Raw genomic sequence first — 21,419 nt, 5'->3', positions numbered from 1 at the left:
GTTAACTCAACCTTTCAGCAAATTAAATCTAGACCAGATAGGTGCCTTTTGCTTCAGCTTCTCACTTCTGGAACACACAGGCCTTTTCGAAAACAGATAACGGACCCGTCCCCTGAATCTCCTCCTTAGTATCACGAAGGCAAATGTCTTCCCACGCCCATAAAAACCATGGTTTCCATTCGGGTGGAGGAGCCCTTCACACGTCGATTCTACGAGTGCCCCCTCTCAGCCCACCTGTCCTCGCAGAGATATTCCCTCCCTCCAGATGCCCTGTGCTCCCATCATTCTCCCACGAGGAGAGTTGTAGTCCCACATATCTTGAAGAGTTGACGGAGGTTCAACTCTTTTAGCCGGCTTTTGGGAGAATCAGGGATTGGAAGCATGGGGAGGCGACATGAAGGCCACTCCTGCCTCCTGCTGGTAAAACAACAGCATCTTGCAAAGAGACGGGTAGCTCCAGAATGCTAGAATGATGTACATAGGTGCCGGGTTCACACAAGTTCAACTAAAGTGGGTCAAAGCAGCCCAAAGCATGTTTTAAAAATGATTGTACACACAACCACGTGAAGCCGCAGCTGCCGGTGGTTTAACTGGGGTTGACCTTCATACGCATCTTCTTAGGTTCTTCCTTAAGGACCTAGGATATTGTCACATATCGGATACGTGAGGATCCAAGAGTGGGGCCTTTTGCTGTTGACGGAAGAAAATTTCATCAATACGCAGGTTTTCTAAATACCCTCGGAGATTATTATTTTTTTTTGGTATTATGATTGGTTGCACAGCCAGATGTTTAGACTAGATTTTGGCATTTTTGTCTACCCACTGAGTCCTTTTCAAGGAGCTGGGATAGACAGATGTTGTTTTTCAATGGCCTTGGTGCAGGATGTAAGCTGTTTCAACTAAAGCTGCCTTTTGCAGTTGACTGATGGTGATTTTGTCAATGCCAAGGGCATTCAAGGGATGGTTCAGATGTTTTGGGACTTTACTCATGGCTCCTATAACTATAAAACTTTTTTTTGGCCACAATTGTTCCATTTCTATTTGCAGTTCTTTGTGATTTTTCTTCAGTTCTTTCTCTTTTTTTTAAAAAAAATAAAAAAACCTTTATTAAGATTAAAATATTAAAGTACAAATATGTCCATTAAGAAAATAAAGACAAGCTTTATGTCTTATTTCTAACCTTTCACATTCCTACTATCTATCCATTGATACCAGTTATCCCAAACTGAATAATATTCCGAGTCTTCCTTGTTTTTTAATTCTATAGTGACTTTGTCCATTTCTGCACACTCAAAAATTTCACGGATTATCAAACAATCTATCGGTATGGTAGCCATTTTCCAAGCTTGTGCTAGTGCAATTCTCGCTGCTGTGATAATATGTATAATCAAGTATTTAATCTTTTGGGGGTATTTTCCCTTAATGATCCCCAAGAGAAACAATTCAGGCTTCAATTCTATTCGACAGTGGGTGCAAGTTCTTTCTCTTCTATTCTGGTGTCTCCAGTTACAGTAACGTCATCAACTCCTCTCCTTCCTTCCTTCCTTCCTTCCTTCCTTCCTTCCTTCCTTCCTTCCTTCCTTCCTTCCTTCCTTCCTTCCTTCCTTCCTTCCTTCCTTAAAAATATTGTTTGGTCCTTCACCAGACACAACCTACAACTCTGAGGATACAACGGCGAACTAAATATGAAAAGTTGAAAGAAAGCTTTAGTGTTATCCCAGGATGGTCACGAAAAGGAAACATACCCATCTACCTTGGGGAGAAGGACACAAAACAAATGGGGCATTATATGATGCAATTCTAGATCCTTTTCTGGTCCTCTGGCTCAGGCGTAGAACATCAGAAGTGAGAGTAAAATGTGCGCATCTAGCAATGTGCAGGGAGACATTCATTGACCACAAAGCATCTTGCTGGATCCGTCTTAAGAGATGAGCTAGCTGTGAGTCCAGTTTCCATATACGGCCATGTCTTTGGAATAGTACATCCTGGACAGTAAATCCTTCTGTTTGTAGGTACTGTTATCTCCAAAAGTTGGAGGCATCTGACCCAGGATTAGAAGTTCATTTAGCTACCAAGGTCCAATAAAGACTAATAAGCAAATTCTCATAGACCATAGAATAAGAGTTGGAAGGGACCTAGAAGAGACCCTATTCTAAACAAATGGTTGTCCAATCTCTTCTTCAAAACCTCGAGTGTGGGAACATTCACAACTTCTGGAGGCAAGTTGTCCCGCTGATGAATTGTTCTCACTAACAGGAAATTTCCCCTTCGTTCTCACTTGGTTGTCTCCTTGGGTAGTTTCCATCCGCTGTTTTTCATCTTGCCTTTTGGTGCTTCAGGAATGGTTTGACCCTCCCTTTGTCTTTGTAGGACCCCATCAAATATTGGAAGATTGCTATCATGTCTCTCCTAGTCCTTCTTTATAGAAAAGAATAGAATAACAGAGTTGGAAGGGACTTTAGAGGTCTTCTAGTCCAACCCTCTGCTTAGGCAGGAAACCCTTGACCACTTCAGACAAATTGTTATCCAATCTCTTCTTAAAAACTTCCAATGTTGGAGCATCCACACCTTCTGGAGCCAAGTTGTTCCACTGATTAATCGCTCCGACTGTCAGGAATTTTCTCCTGAGTTCTAAGTTGCTTCTCTCCTTGGTTAGTTTCCATCCATTGCTTTTTGTTCTGCTTTCAGGTGCTTTGGAGAAGAGCTTGACTCCCTTTTCTTTGGGGCAGCCTGTTAGATATTGGAACCCTGCTATCATGTCATCCCTCATCCTTCTTTTCATTCAATTTTCATTAGAATTCTCCATTCTAGAATTCACTCATTCGCCACTCCTCTACTTGTTGCAGAATACCTCATGCCACCAGACTCGAAATTCTAGACCTAGAAAACCTTGAATTACTCCACCTTCGGTCTGATTTAAGTATGGTATATAAAATCATACATTGCAATGTCCTACCTGTCAATGAATACTTCAGCTTCAACCATAACAACACAAGATCAAACAATAGATACAAACTCAAGGTAAACTGGCACCAAGCTTGATTGCAGGAAATACGACTTCAGCAACAGAGTGGTCAATGTCTGGAATACTCTACCTGACTCTGTGGTTTCTTCCCCAAACCCCAAAAACTTTAACCTTAGACTGTCTGCTATTGACTTCACCCCTTTCCTAAGAGGTCTGTAGGGGACGTGCATAAGCTCACCAATCGTGCCTACTGTCCCTGTCCTATTGTTTCTTTTATATTTTTCTTATATGTATCCATTTTATATATATCCATTTTATTCATAACTATGTATATACTTATACCTGTAATCTTATAATCACTTGACTAAATAAATAAATAAATAAACAAACAAATAAATAAATAGACTAGACATATCCAATTCCTGTAAGCATTCTTCACACGTCCGAATCTGTGCTTTTAAAACAGCTGGATCTTACACCATCCTTTCCCAACCAGACCTCCAGATGTGCTGGGACCACACCTTTTCTCCTCCAGCTTCTCTGCCCTTTTACCCTTTCTGTAACCCCAGTGAGAGGAAAAACCCCACCACCTGAATTCCTACCTGCCCGCCAACTCTTTTTAAAGCTGGATCAATCTCAGCAGGGGAAAGAAGATGTTAATTCTTGCATGGAAAATCTGGGAACGGCCTGTTCTCCAAGGAGGAGGAGTCTTCTTTTAACACACCTTTGGACACCTGGATCAAAGCTTTCTCCAGCTCACCTGCTCTGGATGCCTCCCGAGCAGCTCACCTTCTCACATGAGCCTTTGCTGCCACGTGCCTGTGTAAGAGAGGCTGGGCAGGTCTCGTGGGAGCCTGTCACCACAGCGATGGCACCTGATCACCTGGGGTACCTGAGGGTCCAGCTTCAGAGCCTCCGGTAGCTTTCCAACCCCAGGGTTGTGATGTTCTCCTGCACATAATAAACAACGCACAAAGGCTGCCGTCTAGTGGCCTTTGGAAAGCAACACATTCCTTCTTGCAAGCCTGCCTCTGCTGGATCTGAGCTCTTCAAGAACCTCAAAAGCTGGCTGGGTTGTTTAATTTCCAAACAAGGCTGTAGTAAGGGTACAAGACCCCTGTTGGTCCTTTTTCACAAGGCCATTCAGTGAACCTGAAAATCCAGAGTGCCCCTGGTGATCCTCCGGCTTCTGATGGGTTGGGTGAATGTGTCCTCTTGAAGCCCTGAGGCATCCTTCCACTCCGACCTGCCTGGGCTTTTTCTATTTTCTCGAAACTCAACCATCCATCTCTGTCCATCTATCCTTTATCCATCCTTTCCATTCCTCCCTCCCTCCCTCTTTCATACAAGAGCTCAAAGCAGTCTACGCAGCCCTGTCTCTTGCTATTTCCCCCCACGGAACAATCCTACCAAGTAGGTTGCGGCTGAGTGACCTCTCCTGGGCTGGAGGGATCCTTCTCGCTGCAGCCCAGAGGGGATTATCCATCCTGCCCTTCACTGGTGTTTTTCTATTTTCTTGAAAACTCAATCCTTCAATGTGATCAGAAAAATCAAAATTCCTCTCCAGGCAAGGTTGACTCGTGAGAGCTCAAGGGCTCAAGCTGGGCAGTTTTCTTGGCAATCAACTAGAAGTAGTGGATGACTTTCTTCTTCTTCTTCTTCTTCTTCTTCTTCTTCTTCTTCTTCTTCTTCTTCTTCTTCTTCTTCTTCTTCTTCTTCTTCTTCTTCTTCTTCTTCTTCTTCTTCTTCTTCCTCCTCCTCCTCCTCCTCCTCCTCCTCCTCCTCCTCCCCTCCTCCTCCTCCTCCTCCTCCTCCTCCTCCTCCTCCTCCGGATCCTGTTTTGTCTATCAAGCTTTGGGATGCCCAATAGTCCCATTCCAGGTCTTCCTTACTCAGTCAGGGCCGTGATGTCCTACAAAGCCACCTGTCTTGCTTTTGTCTCTGGTTCAGCCAACCAAGGTCTCAACCAACAAGAGCCTTTCCCCTAGATGTCTGCTACTCAAGTCATCCCTACTGATGTTTACACAATGGAGACTCGCTATCCACGTAGAATAACAAGGTAATTTCAAGACTGGAAGCCCTGAGGTTTGTAGAAACATCACAAAACTTCTTGTGGGAGGGAAACCTCAGGGGAACACCCCTCCGAAATAAGCCTTTGGGTGAAACCCTCTCTCAAAATTCAGTCGGGTGAGATATAGGGAGGTGTCACTGGGTCCACACACGATGCTAACCCTCGGATGTGCTGTATTGAGCTTTGTGCTGGCACAGTGTGTGAGTCCAACGAGCTGGGCCATCTTTTACAATGAAGCCCAGCTTAGCATCATAAGTGACTCACAGTCATGGGAGTCCAGAAGAAGCTAGGATAAAGTCATGCCTGCCATGACATAATTTGTCATCTGCCTGTTGCACATGACATAATCCATCCATTCCTGCAATGAGATCATGATCAACACAGCATTGTTCCTTTCTTCCTTCCCCTTCCAGATTCCCTAAACAAGGATTATGGAATTCTCTAAACAAGGATTATGGAATTGGTTGTCCTCCACCAAACACTCAGAGCATCCCTCACCACTGTGGGGGACCAGCTGAGATGGTGAGAGGGAGGTAGATCAGCAAAAATGAGTGATTCCTCTCCCTTCTAGCAGGATTGGTGTTGCCTAGTTGGATCATGAAACATCTGCAAGACAAATCAAGAATATTTGTAGTTCGGGGTTGAATTGTGGGCTCCTTCGTACGCTCTGAGCTTGATGATTTTCTTGCAGACATCTCATTGACCCAACTAGGTAACATCATCAGTGCTATCCGTGCAGCATTGATGATGTTACCTAGCTTGAAAATGAAACATCTGCAAGAATACAAGCAAGCTAAGAGACCATCAAGGACCCTACAGTCCTCCTTCTCCTCCTCCTCCTCCTCCTCCTCTCCACTCCCTTCTAGCGCTGATGATGTTCCCTAGTTGGGCCCTGAAATGTCTGCAAGGAAACCGCCCAACTCAGAGAGCACCAAGGAGCCCACAGTTCAACTCTAAGCTGCAAATATTCTCTTTGTCTTGGTACAAGAAAGATACTCAACCTAACCAAATCATTCCCCGTTTGATCAAAGGCCTCAGTCCACAACTTCCAAGGCCTTGTGTGAGGCTGGAAATGATGGCGCCTCCAGTCCAGCATCTCGGAGAAGCTGTTCTTGAGTTTCCAGCCAGAATGCTCGGGTTTCCTCATGAATCATTGATGCCAGGAGCTTGCTATCACCACGGCTCCAGAAAAGGGCACTTTTTGTATCTTATGTTCAATTAAGAGCTTCATAGAAAACTGGCAATTGGATCTCAAAGCGGAGGAGGAGGAGGTGGGTTGCTGAGAGACTTTGCAGGCCTTCTTCCTTCCGCAAGAGCCTTTGCAACTTGAGAAGATTTCTTACGTGGAAGAATTTGCGTTTAAAATGCCATGGTAACTACTTTTCATCCTGGCTTCTCCATAAACTGGGGAATCCACAGGAGCTGACTGCTTTCGAAGCATGTGAGATTCTTGGCCTCCTGGTTTCTGACAGCCGTTTTGAGCGTTCTTGGCTAAGGCACAGCAGCTTAGAGTTACTCAGCTTAGAGTCAGTATTCTTGGTTGTAAAATGGGGATAGGTTTGAATGTAAGTAGATACAGTATCATCTATATCAATAGTGCCCCGTGCCTAAGCTGTGTCACTCTGGGTGTCTCAGAAACAATAGGACAATAGAAAAGCACTAAAACAACAGAAAACAAACGATTTCCAAACAATTAAAAAAATACCACAAAACTCGTAGCTGGGTTAGCCTAACATTCATGAACCATGATCAATACAGCCACTGACAGGCTCCACCACACCCTAGCTATCTATATCTGATGGCCAAACCACAATTGTTAGTATGTATGTGTGTGCGTGCATATGCGTGTATATGGAGATAGAGCGGGGAAGCAAAGTGAAGGGAAAGGGATGGAGGGAAGGAAAGAAGGAAGGAAAGAAGGAAGGAAAAGATAGAGAATGAAGGGAGAGAAGAAAGGAGGGGAAAGGAAGGAAGGAAGGAAGGAAGGAAGGAAGGAAAAGAGAGAATGAAGGGAGAGAGGGATGGAGAAGGAAGGAAAGAAGGAAGGAAGGAAAAGATAGGGAAGGGAGAGAGAGAGGGAGGGGGGAGGAAGGAAGGAAAGAAGGAAGGAAAAGAAAGAGAATGAAGGGAGAGAGGGAAGGAGGAGAAAGGAAGTAAGGAAGGAAAGAAAGAAAGAAAGAAAGAAGAAAGGAAGGAAGCAAGGAAGGAAGGAAAGAAGGAAAAGAGAGAGGGAAGGGAGAGAGGGATGAGGAAGAAAAGAAGGAAGGAAAGGAAGGAAAAGAGAGAGAAGGGAGAAAGGGAGGGGGAAGGGAAGGAAAGAAGGGAGGGAGGGAGGGAGGGAGGGAGAAAAGAAAGGAGAGGAGAGGAGAAGAGAAGGGAAAAGCAGACTCATTAAACTTAGAAGGAAGCCTAGAAGGAAGAGGAGAAAAGTGGCAGACACAATCATAGGCACGAAATGGAGAGAGGAAAACAGGCACTCGGTTTTAGACTAACCCAGCTAGAAGCCGCCCTCCTCGACACGCCAGCCGATCCCCAGATCACCTCACCCTTCCTCCAACGTGCCTTGGATCAAAACCCGAGAGAGAGAGATCCATCCAAACACCCACTTGGAACTCCTTTGGGTTCAGGGCTAAAGTCGAACACCCAGACCCTTCCAAAACACGTTAAACCACCCGAAGGTCCCCAAACACAGCACAAGCAGGCGGAGGAGGCTCTCCCCTCCCCTCTGGGACACAGGAACCAAGCCCCTTCCCCCTGGGCCAAGCCCTCTTCCAAGGTGGCACAGAGCCCGGCCCTCTTGCTGGGTGGAACAGACCAAGTTCAACCAAGTTCAGCTAAGCAGAAACCTTCCGCAGCCGAACCGTGCAGCCAAGGGACGCTCCCGAGACAAGCCACGGTCCCGCAGAGCTTACCTGATCCCCTTCCAGCCCCCAGTCGGGGGAGGGCTGTTCCCCCTCCCCCCCAGTTTCTGCACCCCAAGAGAAACTCTCTACCGGGAGGAAGTGCCAAACCGACCTAAACGGGACTTAGCCAGCCCCGGAGAACTTCGGCCTCTTGGGCAGGCAGCTGCCTGGCTCCTCTCCTCCTCTCCTCCAGCCTGGTTTCCTGAGGCTCACATGGCGGAGGTTTGCCGGTTGCTGAGGAAACAGCCCTTTGAGAGGTGACCGGCCAAAAGTTTATGGGTTGGCCGGGTGCTTTGGCTGGGCTCCAGCTGGCCTTCAGCAGGCGGTGTTGGAGAAACCAGCAAGGGCCGCGAGGAGGAGGTGGCAGCTGAGGGGTGAGATGAGCTGGCCCGCCGACGGAGCCTCCTTCCCAGGTGGGACAGTGTGGGGCAGGACGGGATGTCTGTCAGGGACAACCCAAAGGCGCTTCCCCCCCCCCAAGAGGCAACTGGACTTTCAGGGGTTTTTCTTTGAAGATGTTTTGCTTCACATCCAAGAAGCTTCTTCAGCTCTGACTGGATGGTGGAGAAGGAACGAAGGAAGTGAGAAAGGGAGGGAGGAAGGAAGGAAGGAAGGAAGGAAGGAAGGAAGGAAGGAAGGAAGGAAGGAAGGAGAGAGGGAGGAAAGAAGGAAGAAATGGAAGTCTATGGAGATCGTCCATTCTCCAGGTCATGGTTATCACAAAGATGCTTTTTTCAAGAGGCAACTGGACTTTGTGTTTTTTTTTTATTGAAGATGTTTCTCTTCTCATCCAAGAAGCTTCTTCAGCTCTGACAGGATGGTGGGGAACGGAAGGATTTATACTCCTTGCACACAGCTGGTCCTTTGCATCCTTTTAGAGGGTCGTTGAGGCCACTTGGGAGGCTTATCTGTGTCCTCAGGGTCACCTGAGTGGTGCAAATGGGTGTGGAGCTGTCTGCAAGGAGTACAAATCCTTCCATTCCATCCACCCTGCTCATACTGAGCAACCAATTTCTGTTTTTTGCAACCCCTGTCTTGCCCACCTCCAGGAGATAAATTGAATCAACCAGGTTTCAAGTGGCATTGTCATGCCCCTGTCGGAGTCTGAATCCGAGGAGGAAGACAAACAGCTGGCAGGGAGCGGGAGTGTGCCTCCGTTGGCTGTGGAGGAAACTGGAGAGGGCAAAGTCTGACTGGGCAGAGCAGGGAAGAGGTAGAACAAGGGAGAGGGAGTTCAGAGGAAGACCCAGGCCCACCCACTCTTCACCCCAGGGCACACAGGGAGGAACGGAGAAGGGAGCAACGTGGGTTGCATGGCTTATGGGGAAGGAAAGGGACCTGATTCCCTTGATTAGCCACAGTTGGGAAGAGAGTTTAAAAGAGATGCAAGCTAAAAGCGGCATCTGCTGGGAACAAACGTGAGTTTATCTTGGGTGTACTTTGGTTAACTGCGTTCCTAGCATCCTCCTAACTGGGTTGATTTACTGCTGTTCCTTCACATCTGGAATTCCTTCTCTCGCCCTGCTGGATTAATTACCTCATTTTGCATCGTTTGGATTTACAGTTACAGTTTTTGTTGACCACGTTTTGGACTTGATTCTCTGCAACTAAAGCCCGTTCCTGGGAGAATTTTTCTTCAGCCAGAAGGTAACCAGGACATTGGGGGCAAAGTTGGAGCTAATAAAGGGACTCCTACTGATTATTTGACTGTGTTGCCTTTGTGCCACGCCCCTTTGGGTCATCACAGGCACTGTGGTCTGTATGCCCAAACGTCATGCCATAGAACATCACACGTAGCCCCTTTTGATTTAGGAAAGGCATTGCAAAATATGCGTCATTTCATTCGTTACTCATTTCATAGGTTGTTTGTATTTATAATTATTAACTTCAGAATTAGTTGGTCGTAAAATGTACCTGTTGGAAAAGAAAAAGCTACCAGACTCTTGATTTTTAGCCAAGATGGATTAACATGGCTACAGTTGTCAGCAAATCTTAAGGATGCCTTCTATCAAGAGTTGAGTGTTGAAGGTACCCCTCAAAAGTCCTTAAGTATAAAACCCTGTTGACGAAAGACACTCAAAGGTGAACAGAACGTGGTACGCCAGGACCAAAGCAATCCTATTCTGGTTTAGCATATCACAACAAGCCAACCAGGGTTGGATACTACAGCCAATATAGGATGGTTGCACAAACCAGATTGCTTCCAGGCCCTGTACAATTGTGGGAAGGTGAACTCTAAGCTCTTTGCTTTGTTCCTCACAACCTGTTTTGACAACTTGAGAAAGTCTTCCTCCAGAATACAAATAGCCCTCAAAATAACAAACCACGTCTTAGACCAGTGCTCTCCAAAACCTCATAAATTACCCCAAATTCAGTAAAAATAGTTTTTCCCAGGGACATATAAACAGACTTAATTTCGCAACATGTACTGAAATACTCGAAAATCTGCCAAAGTATCCCTACAAAGACGAAAATCGATGAAATACCAAGAGTAATTTGTTGAAATGACCCAAAGATCATTCAAGGATGCTGTTTTTATCATTCGGGTATTTCTCAAGTTACGTCCCCTTGTTCAGCGACCGTCCGAAGGTACGACGGGGTTGAAGGAAGGGACTTAACAACCTCAAAGTTTGATCAGACTTTGGGATAAGCAAGAGGTTTCGGCAACAAAGGAAAACAATTAAGCATTGTTTCTTTCTTTTTTTCTCCCCTTGCTTTGAGGTAGACCAAAGGAGAGGATTTGGGCCTTTTGGTGGTCCCGAATGGCCTTACTTACCACTGGAGGACATGGCTTCTTCCTTGACTCGCGAGGAAGCTTCTTCAGGGTTGGAGTTTGCTTGTAACCCATCCTTAGCCAAGCCACTCAAGTACATGTTGCACGCACAATTAGCACAGCAGGATATAATTAAGTGGGATGGAATTTGGCATGAGTAACCAAGCCGCCACCTCAGAGGCTCACGCCAACAGGTCATCAGTTAAGCAATGCTTAGCAAATACTTGTAAATATATATATAGGAGCTGATCCCTCCTTTTGCAACGCCGGTGTGTGCCAATGCATTAGCACAAATTGTGGTGCGGTGGTTGCTGGAGGCAGGCAGACAGGCAGACAGGAGGTTGGGTCTGCTAGTAGACTTCACTCATCCGCCTGTCTTTCACCAAGACCATCAATCCTTAGCTGACCACACGACAAGTCACCCATGAGATAAGTCTAGCTTTGCCTCCTTAAAAGAGGCTGGGGAATTCTGGGAGTTGAAGTCCACGCACATCAAGTTACGTAGGTTGAGAAAGACTGTGGGTTCTAGAGGGTGGTGGATCCTAGTTTTACAAAGGACTTTACAAAGGGTGTTGCACAAAGGTAGCCCTTCCAATCAGAGCCCGGAGGAAACAAAGCAAAGCAGAACAAGGCGAAGGAAGAGTCATAAGATACAAGGAGAAGATTTGTCTTGCACAAAGAGACCCCATTTTTACTTCCCGGAGTAGTGGCGGAGATGTGGTCAGGATTCTATCCCTTGTCTGCCCTCTAGTTCAGATTGTTGCAATCTGTTCCTTGCTCCCCACAGCCTGCCAAAGGCCCCATCTCTCGACTCTACTGCCTTTTGGATAAAATAGATTCCAACTTATTGGGTGCCGACCACGCTTTGCCCCATCAAACAACCCCGCAATGGTGGGTTTGGCCACCTTCATCTCTGGCAAGGCTGACCTCTCAAGGCCAGCTCCAAGGAAGCCCTTAAAACCTGTAGTTCTCTCCCTCCCCCTTGTCCCCCCCCCCCTCCCAAAGCCCTCAGAGAATGCTCACCGTTTGTGTCTGCCACTTCTACGAGAGCTTTGTTCCTTGTGATGTTAGAAGCAAAGTGGCATCATCTCACAATGGGTGCCTGGGGCTGTGGGAGACACAGAGAGAGCCGGGTGAATCACACACACACGCACACACACACACACAAACATGGGACACACCCGTGGGAACTCAGGTGCAAGTAGGCAGGGAAGGAGGGAGGGACCTTGGTGGAGGAAGAACACAGCGCGGCATGGGGAAACAGCCCGGGGCACGAGGAGAAGACCGCCTCAGCTGCAGAGGCCTTACCATAAGCCTGCGCCGCCTTCCAAGAGCTCCAGAGAGCTTGCGGTTTGCAGGGAGGCTGCTGACTCCTTGGCAGGACCAAGCTGAGGCAACCCAGAAAGGAAGGACGCGGCTCAGCAAGGAGGCCGGAAAAGGAAGGGCCAGGAGAGGAATCCAACCACGCAAGAGGGACCTCAAATCATGTGGCATCCCTCCCAGGGTTGGTGCCATTGGATTAGGCGCCGTTCCCTGGGCATGAAAGCCAGCTGGGTGACTTGGGGGTCAGCCCGTCTGTCTCAGCCCCAGACTGGAGAAGTGGGCAAAACTTCCCTGGAAGGATGTAAAGCAGAGGTGGTCTTCAGCCGGTCCTGACCAGTTCTGGAGAACCGGTAGCGGAAATTTTGAGTAGTTCGGACAACCGGCTGCTACCACCTCTGACTGGCCCCACCAACCCCATCCCTTCTCTGCCTCCCATTGAGTCCCAGCTGATCGGCTGAGTCTCCTTTGGTTGCCCTGCCCAGGAGAACAGAGCTGGAAAGCAGGCTAGTGGGGTGGGGAGGGAAGGGGGATTTTGCAGTAACCTTCCCCTTCCACGCCCAACGAGCCACAACATGCCCACCAAGCCACACCACAGAACCGGTAGTAAAAATATTTGAATCCCACCCCTGATGGAAAGCCACTTCTGAAGACATTGCCCAATCCACGGGCCCACCAGGAACCCAGCACACCAACACAACAGCATCCCTTCCCCAAATGCATAATTTCGCCCCCATTCTTCTACTTAGTGTCTAGTATTTGGGAAAAAAAAACCCCCAGCTTGTAGTAAATGATGGGTTCCTTTAAGGTTCGCTGTTTGCTTAACCACCACAGTGTTCGTTTAATGACCGCCACAGTCACTGAATACTCATCACAAAAAAAAAAAAATAAGTTGGGTTGCAGTTACGCGATGATCCCCTTATCGACCTCCATAAGTTATGAGGGTAATTGAACCTGCAATGCAGCCCTGATCGCCTGCAAAGCCTGTTCTCACCACTCAGTTCGAGAAGCTCACAGTCGCCTCGAGCCATGAAATGACGGCAAATACATGAACGACGACAACAACAATAATGGAGGGACCCACCAAAGAAACTCCCAAAACGGGACTTTGCAACTGTCCCTGTTGTAGCTGCTCTACAATAGGTCCAAGAACCCAAAACCAGAGACTTTGCTTCCCACCTTGGCGCTTACGATAAGCGAGGTTTCATTTGGAGAGTCGGGTTAAGCGTCTGGGTTCCAATGGAATCAGAACTCCAAGGCACATGCATCTTCCTCAAAGAATAGATTGATTTTAGGCAGGTCGGATTGGCACATCTGGGGAAACCTGACTCTAACCCCCCCCGAGGTATTCCCCCCCCAGTAAAAAGTAATTTTTTCTCTCCCCTGCTCATTCCGCCCATCATGTGGTGCAATCAGGCCACCATCCAAGGGTCAGTTGGTCTCAGATGCCACCTCCTTAGCACCTGGTGGGGGAAAGCCCTTGTTTCTCAGAGGAAGGAATTTTATTTTATTTTGGCTACAATCCAGAGGTGCTATTCAGCTGGTTCTGACCGGTTCTCGAGAACCGGTAGTGGAAACTTTGAGTAGTTTGGGGAACCGGCAAATACTGGGTCTGACTGGCCCCGCCAACCCCATCTATTCTCTGCCTCTCCTTGAAACCCAGTGGATTGGCTGGGTCTTCTTTGGTTGTCCCTGCACAGGAGAACGGAGCTGAAATGCAGGTTAGTGGGGTGGGGAGGGAACGGGAATTTTGCAGTATATCCTTCCCTTGCCACGCCCACCAAACCACGCCCACCAAGCTTACGGAACCGGTAGTAAAAAAAAATTAGAATCCCACCACTGCTACAATCCCCCTGCTACCTCTACCTCCCCTCCCGTTCCCACGCCTCAATTCATCTCTGCTGAAGGTGCCTGGGGAAAATGGCTTCAGGGCTGGCACCCACCTCAGACCCATACAATAAGCGAGCGAGTGATTTCTACTCCTCTACCGCGGGAGATGCTGGCTTTGGATTCTCGTTGCAACCCTGGGCGTTCGGTCCACCGTGTTGAAGTTACACAACCATGCATTCTTGGTTGTTTTGCCAGAACAGTCCAACCTCCGACTTTTTCCTTGCTGCCAGGGATTTAGGGCCAAGCCGGCCCGTAACTGGATCGCCGAGAGAGCTATTTTTAGTTCCAAACAGCTGCGGCGGTGAGTCTCAGGTTGGACCAGGCTGGAGGAGGGGGGGGAGGATGGAGAGCCACAGCTGCTTCTCCGGCAGAATTCCTCCTGCATAAACAACCCTCCGCTGATCCTTGGCTTCCGTCTTCACGTTACAGCGAAGAAAGGTGATTTGGATGGAAAGGAGTCCCTTCTGGGCAGAACAGATGGTTCTAGATCACCTGGTCCCTCCTTTTATGGCTTATGAACATTGTTAGGAGGACCAAGTTGGGCTCCCGTGACCGTCCTTGACCTCTAGCCAGAACGATGCTGACTGAGGATAACTGAAGTTGTAGTCCATGGTTGGGTGGCTTGGTGGAGGGGGTGGGGTCAGAGCCGGTCAAACAATTCTAGAATATGGAAGGGGGACGGAAGAGCGAAGGATCTTGCCAACCGCAGCTCCCAGGATTCTCTGGGAGAAGCGATGACAGTTGGATTGCTATAAAGCTGATTCTATGCCCTGTTGTAATAGTAGACGAGAAAGACCTCGGGAGAGAATTTGAAGAGAGGGACCTCTTCAAGGAGAAGAGGTGGATAAGAGGGGGCTTAGCCCACAGTTGGATAATGAGTGGGGGAAAAAGGTTCTCCCTAATTACTAGGGGTGTAAAGGAGACAGGAGGAGAATTGTACTTTCGGATTTGCAAGAGTCAAATAACGGAGAATATTTGTAGCCCAGGGTTGAAATGAGGGGTCCTTGGTGCCCTCCGAGCTGGGTGGTTTTTTCTTGAAGACATTTCATGACCCAAACTAGGTAACCTCATCAGGGCTGGTTAGAGTCACTAGCATTGATGATGTTACCTAGTTTGGGTCATGAAACGTCCGCAAGGAAACAATTAAGCTCAGAGAGCATGAGAACCCCTCATTACGAGGTTCTGTCAATATCATCTTTCCTATAGAATTGGCTCAACTGGTTGTGTTTCCTATCTGGTCTGCCTGGCAGGGCTGACATCCATCTCCCAAACATGGCTCTAGATCAGCATGGTGATACTTTGAGAAGCACAGGCATTTAGCTGAGGCCTACAGGATCTGTTGTTTCACTGCATGTCATACGGTGGAAGGCAAAGGATTTAAAAGGGTGGCTTGTGAGTCATTCACAGCCTTCTGAATAAATTTTGGCAGCCGGGGGACAAACAATTTGTAGGCCCTGCGGAAGCTGCCCAGCAAGTCCACTGAGATATGAAGGTTGGTCCATGAGCAGTTCTTTACCAAGAAAGGGAGGGAAAGAGGGAGGGAGGGAGGATGGAAAGAAGGAAGGAGATAGGAATGGAAGGAAGGAAGGAAGGAAGGAAGGAAGGAAGGAAGGAAGGAAGGAAGGAAGGAGATGGGAATGGAAGGAAGGAAGGAGATGGAAGGAGGGAGATGGGAAAGGAAGGAAGGGGATAGGAAAGGAAGGAAGGAAGGAAAAGAGAGAAGGAAGGGAGAGAGAGAGGGAGAGAGGGGAAGGAAGGGAGGAAAGGGAGGGAGGGAGGAAAGAGAAGAGAAGAGAAGAGAAGAGAAGAGAAGAGAAGAGAAGAGAAGAGAAGAGAAGAGCAGGCACATTAAGATGGGAAAGGAAGGAAGGAAAGAAATGAGATACATTTAATACGTTTACATATCTTGACATACCAGGCAATCTTGCATTTTATTTTCTTCCTTTTTTGACTCACTTGAGATGCTGGAATCCCCGCATGAAAATACTTCAGCCTTCAGTCTAACGAACTCCTGCCCCAGACTTGTAATTGGAAACGGAGACTCCTGTTCCAGGGAATTCTGAGTCTTATGCATTATGCAATCTTTTTTTTTTACTGGGAATTATGCAAATTGAATTTTTGTTTGTTTTTCCTGCCTCCAAATATGTAGCCTCTTTGAATCTATTAACCTTCATCTCCTCTGCTTCTGGGCACCCTTCCTCAAACGCATCCCTTATTTGATGATCTCTCTGTCAGCTCTATCGGGGAAACTTGTCCCAACAAGAAAACACATTTTCTGCAGAAGTGTGACACACATCCATTAGACTCTAACAACCGGACTGCGGGAAAATGGGCTGCCTAACACTCGTGATGAGGATTAAGAGCATCACCCTTATTCGTAACACCGACCTCTTTCAACACAGAGAAAAAACTAAACCAGAGCTACAATAAAAGGAGAGTGTGTGTGTATTTGGTTTACAAAGCCCACAGTAACCTCAAATGCACCTGGATTTCACTCCTTGGTTGCTAATTGATTTGCCAAGGATACGTTTGGCCTATTCTTTTAGTTGTGTTCACCCAAGATATCATCATCCTGGTTATTGAATTAGCTCATGTGAGCGGTTTGGCACAACGCAACACAACACAATGAGCCCTAAACTAAACCAAGAGGCTGGGCTCGGACGATGCAGTCAATTTCAAGCAAACTCCAAGTTCTGTTTGTCCCGCGGAGAGAACTCCGAGTGATTTTGTTTAGCACACGGTGCAAAGATGGGGAGTTTGTGATGCCTTGTTACTCTTCAGGCGCTTCTCATTTGTGGCTGGGAGAGGTTGTCTCACCCAGGAGATCCAGGCCAGGCCAGTAAACATCCAGACACTGACCTTCATCACAATTCAGCTCATGCGTGGCATCTCCCAAGCAGTATATATTTTCTCCAGGAACCACAAAGGAATCTTGAATTTCTGAAGCCCAAGTTTTGCAATTCTCCAGCTGGTAAATATTTTGTCCAAGGCTGCCTCTTCCTCCTTTCTCCATTTCCAAGGAGCTTCAAAAACAAAGGCTCCAGGCTGGCTTTGCTAATCGCCCAGCTTCCTGCAAATTCCGCAACCTCTCTCTCCTTGCCTATTCTCAGAAGTGAATTTGACAATTCTCTTCCCCTCCTTTTCCCTCGTAATTCACCAGGATTTGGGGAAGAAAAAAAAACAAAACAGCTCTCCGATCCCCGCACCTGGGCCTCACTTTTTGAGAAAAAAAAATGCTACCTAAGCAAAATAATCCTACTCGGTTTCGGGTAGGAGTGGGAGAAGGAAGACAGGAGGAAGGGAGCTGAGTTGGTAGAATTGACTGGAAATCTTCTGTTTGCACGCTGCGTTAGGTAACAATTGGAGGTTACTCAAAGGAAGGACCTTGGCTAGGGGGAAAGGAGCGATTGGGGCCCCACAGAACAATCTTTCCATTCTGCCAAATTCTCAATAGGGCAAGTTTTACTCACATCTCTCCAGCCACTTATCTGCTCCCAAATATATGCCCCAAATATCCCACATTACAAAAAAAAGATGTTGAGACTTTGGAAAAAGTGCAGAGAAGAGCAAGATGATAATTGAAGGCCTGGAGAGTAAAATATATTGAAGAATGGTTGCAGGAATTGGGTTTGGCTGGTCTAGACAAAAGAAGGTCTAAGGGGGACATGATAGCAGTATTTGAGAGGTTGCCACAAGGAAGATGGGGGTCAACTTATTCTCCAAAACATCCGAGAGCAGGACAAGAAATAATGGATGGAAACTAACCAAGGAGAGAAGCCAACTGAAATTAAGGAGAAACTTCCTAACAGTGAGGACAATGAAACAGTGGAACAGCCTGCTACCAGAAGTTGAAGGTGCTTCATCACTGGAGGCTTTCAAGAAGAGACTGAATATATGAAATAGTATAGAAACTCCTGCTTAAGCAAGGGGTTGGACTAGAAGATCTCCGAGGTCCCTTTCCAGTTCTATTCTGGTTAATTGATTGAAATATATCTATACTGAACTGTGCTCAAGATTCACACAATCCACTTGTCGTTCTTCACACTCTACACAAATCCTTCAGGGACGTTGATTGCAAGTTCATCACCCTCAGTCAGCATATCCCTGAGGAAGGCTGACTGGGAATGATGGGAGTGGTAGTCCAATATATTCTGAGGGCAGCCAAAATCTTTGTGGGTGTTATTTGGGAGATCTTGAATGGTCCAGAAAAGTTGTTTCTAACACTCTTGCTCTTCTCTTCAAACAAGGGTTAAAGTAATCAAGGTTCAGTCCATGACTGGGGCACCCAAAGTCCCAGAGAAGACCAGCAGAGCTCATCTATACGAACCAATTAGCAGTCAGAAGACATGACGAAAACTCCTTAATTGCACAACACAAGTTTACCACAGTTTCAGTTGGAAACTCTGAGCACCTTAGACAAGCCAAATCCACAAATGTGGATTAGAGAATTCCTGAAGCTTCGCCCTCAGGCAAAGCTGCCATCAACAGGCTCACAGAGATAAACAACATCTACATACCAATGAAAAGAGACAATCCAAAGGCCCAATGAAAACCAAAAGACCACAACACCTCCTCGCCAGCAACAAACCCAAAGATAAGGAGCCTAACCCCAAGACCTCTAGACCAACAACACCGCAATTAAGGAACTGCCAACTCAGACAAACAATCAAACAGTAAACAACTGCCTAATCAAGGAACTAGCAAGAAGAAACCAACACTCCCACCAAGAGTGAAAGGACAAGCCAGCTGTATGTAAACAGAGAGCGCACACCACTCCCTTCTACTGCTGGTGATATTACCTAATTGGGTAATGCAACGTCTGCAAGAAAACAGGCAAGTTCTGGGAACACCAAGGACTTCATAGAAACGGGAACTCAGATAAACAGGGATTAACACCAGACAAATAACCAAGCAAAAAACCCTAACCAATGAACTCCTAAGGGAGGAAAAAAACCACAGGTCCCCACCAAAGCTGCTGGGGCAATCAAAGGAAGCAAACCCCACTCCTTTCTAGCACCAATGACGTTACCAAGCTGGGTCATGAAACGTCTTGCAAGAGGACAACCAGGCTGAGAGAGCACCGAGGACCCCCCACAGCCCCAAATCTCTCAATCTTGTAGTCGAAACTCCAAGTGGAAGTAGCCAAATCTTGGATCCATAATTGCCCACGATTAATCAATTATCGGACCAATGGAAACGTTCGCATTTTGAGACCCTCCCACTTTCCCGCGCCCTGCTAGTCGTCAAACAGCCCCCCCCCCCCGCTTTTCCTGCGCACCACTTCCGTGTGCACCCACCTGCGCGCAGAACGACAGGCCCACGGAGCCGTGGCATGAAATTGACGCCTGGGACGGGTGGGAGGGGGAGGCTCAGGTCAGCCTTGGCAAGCTGCTTTTCCTGCGGAGAGAGAAAGAGAGGGATGAGGGAAGTAGGGAAGAGAGAAACAGGAGAAGGGGAGAGAAAGAGGAGAAACTTGATTAAAAGGCAGCAGGGCCGGGTCCTGTTGGAGGAGGACGGGGTGGCAATGGGGTGGGCAGGGGAATCCAGAAAGCGGACCCTCCCAGGCGGAGAATGAAGTAGATTGGAAGGGACCTGGGTGTGTTTTAGCCTCAGCCCGAGAGATCCGTCGGCTCGGGTTACTTGCTGGATAAATATAGAGCTTTTATCTGACCTCGCTGGGCCAGGCACGCATTCCAGCACTGGGGGGATTTAAAGGGGCAGGAAAGGAGGACCCTGCAGCCCAAGGATACTCGCTAGGGTGGATCCCCTGTCCCGATGGAGAGTGGGGAAGGGGAGGAAGTTGGAGATCTGGACGGGGAAAAAAGGGGGCGTGGGAGGGTGGGTAGGTAGGGGTACTTCAGATAGGAACTTAAAGCAGGCCCCTGGCATTCTTCTAATAATGCAGTGGTTCTCAGCCTAGGCGGCTGGAAGCTGTATGGACGTCAACTCCCAGAATTCCCCAGCCAGGCTGGGGAATTCTGGGAGTTGACGTCCATACAGCTTCCAGGTGCGTGGGTTGAGAAACATGGCCTTAACCAGGGGTGGGATTCAGATTTTTTAACAACCGGTTCCGTGGGCGTGGCTTAGGTGGTGGGTGTGGCTTGGTGGTCATCTGACTGGCTGGGCGTGGCCAACTCAACATCACTCACTTCAAGGCACGCATCTCCTCGCCTGGCCTCTCATGACTGTGGGGATTCTGCAACAGTCATAAGGGTGAAAAACGGTCTAAGTCACTTTTTCCAGTGCCATTGTAACTTTGAATGGTCACTTCACACAAGCAAAGTACCAGCAAAGGAGGGGGAAAAAACTCCAGAGAAGTTCCAGAGACAGGAAGTCTAGTCCTGCCAAGCATGTAATAAGGGTTAACGGAGAGGCAGTTCCTGTAAGCAACCCCAGAATGTTTCCTTCCTGCCTTCCTTACAGGATTAGCCCAGTAATTTCTTCTAACAACCGGTTCTCCGAACTGCTTAGAATGTTAACAACCGGTTCTAGCAAATAGGTGAGAACCAGTAGAATCCCCACTCCTGGCCTTAACCCTTAAAGACTAGAAACCTGGAGGTTAAAAAAAGAAAAGAAAGGTGGGATTCAGAGGAGGGCTGCTGGGGTTGGCAGGGGGTCAGGACAGCCCCCAGATAAGATCCTGTGCAGTTCAGAGAACCCCCAAATCCCACTCCTGGCTGGCCCTGCCCACCTCTCCCTGCCCCTCCAAGGAGTCCCCACGTGGCCCACAGATAAGTACAGGAGGCTCAGGGAGGGTAAAAACAGGCCTCCCAGTTGTTCGGGAAGGCTGGAAATGGACCCGTTCCCAGCTTCTAGAGAGCCTCAGGAGTCCGGGGGGTGGGGCTGTTTTCGCCCTCAAGGAAAGCCTCAGGAGTCCGGGAAGGGCAAAAACGAACCTCCCACCCTGGCACAGGAGGCCAACTAAGCCATGCCCACCCCGACCACGCCCACCTAGCCACCGGGAAGATAATAAATACCCTTTGCTAAAATTTTTGAAGCCCACCCCTGAGTGGCATCCACACTACGTGGTACCTGCCTCCCCCAAATCCATTGTCAACTTTTATTTCCTCCGGCGTGTCGCTGGAAAAGGAGCGACACGAAATCGCCATGGCAATTATCTCTGCCATCTCCCAACGCTGCATTCACACAGAGAGAATGAGGAAACGAGGCAAGCCAGGACGCACCGCCTGGATTAACCTGTGTTTAACCATCGGGATAAGATCTCTTGGCCTCGGTTTGCCGTTGGTGAAAATGGGCACTCAAGAAGCAGCCAGGCTTTGCAAGGTCATTTTTTTAAAAAAACAAAGGGAGAAGGAGGAAGCAGCCCTGGCTGTCCTGAACTCCAGTAGGAGTAAGGAAGCGAAAACCACCCCAGAACTGCTGCCGATTGCAAATTCCGTCCCTTTCTTTGTTTCTTTCCAGCAGGTAAAGAACCCAGGGATTTTTTTTTGTTTTAAAAAATGGGGAAGATTGGCTTAATTCGTAGCGTTCCCAGTC

General features: G+C 47.8%; 1 protein-coding gene across 2 annotated transcripts in view; it reads right to left on the bottom strand.

Moving 5' to 3' along the window:
- Positions 1–19,547, bottom strand: part of USP2 (ubiquitin specific peptidase 2) — a 65,549-nt gene extending 46,002 nt beyond the window's left edge. Inside the window, exons 1-2 of one of the 2 annotated variants that reach the window (XM_026708980.2) lie at positions 19,220–19,547; positions 11,736–11,820 (exon numbers count right to left, since the gene is read on the bottom strand). The gene's annotated coding sequence lies outside the window, so the exon portion shown is untranslated. Of the gene's footprint in view, positions 1–8,051; positions 8,143–11,735; positions 11,821–19,219 lie in introns of those variants that run through there. The other variant, XM_087939175.1, reaches the window with a different exon arrangement.
- Between the last annotated feature and the right edge of the window lie 1,872 nt (positions 19,548–21,419).

This window comes from Pseudonaja textilis, chromosome 9, assembly GCF_049901715.1.
Source record: "Pseudonaja textilis isolate UNSWEBS1 chromosome 9, rPseTex1.2, whole genome shotgun sequence".
NCBI lineage: Eukaryota > Metazoa > Chordata > Lepidosauria > Squamata > Elapidae > Pseudonaja > Pseudonaja textilis.
This window is presented reverse-complemented; position numbering and strand designations above follow the sequence as displayed.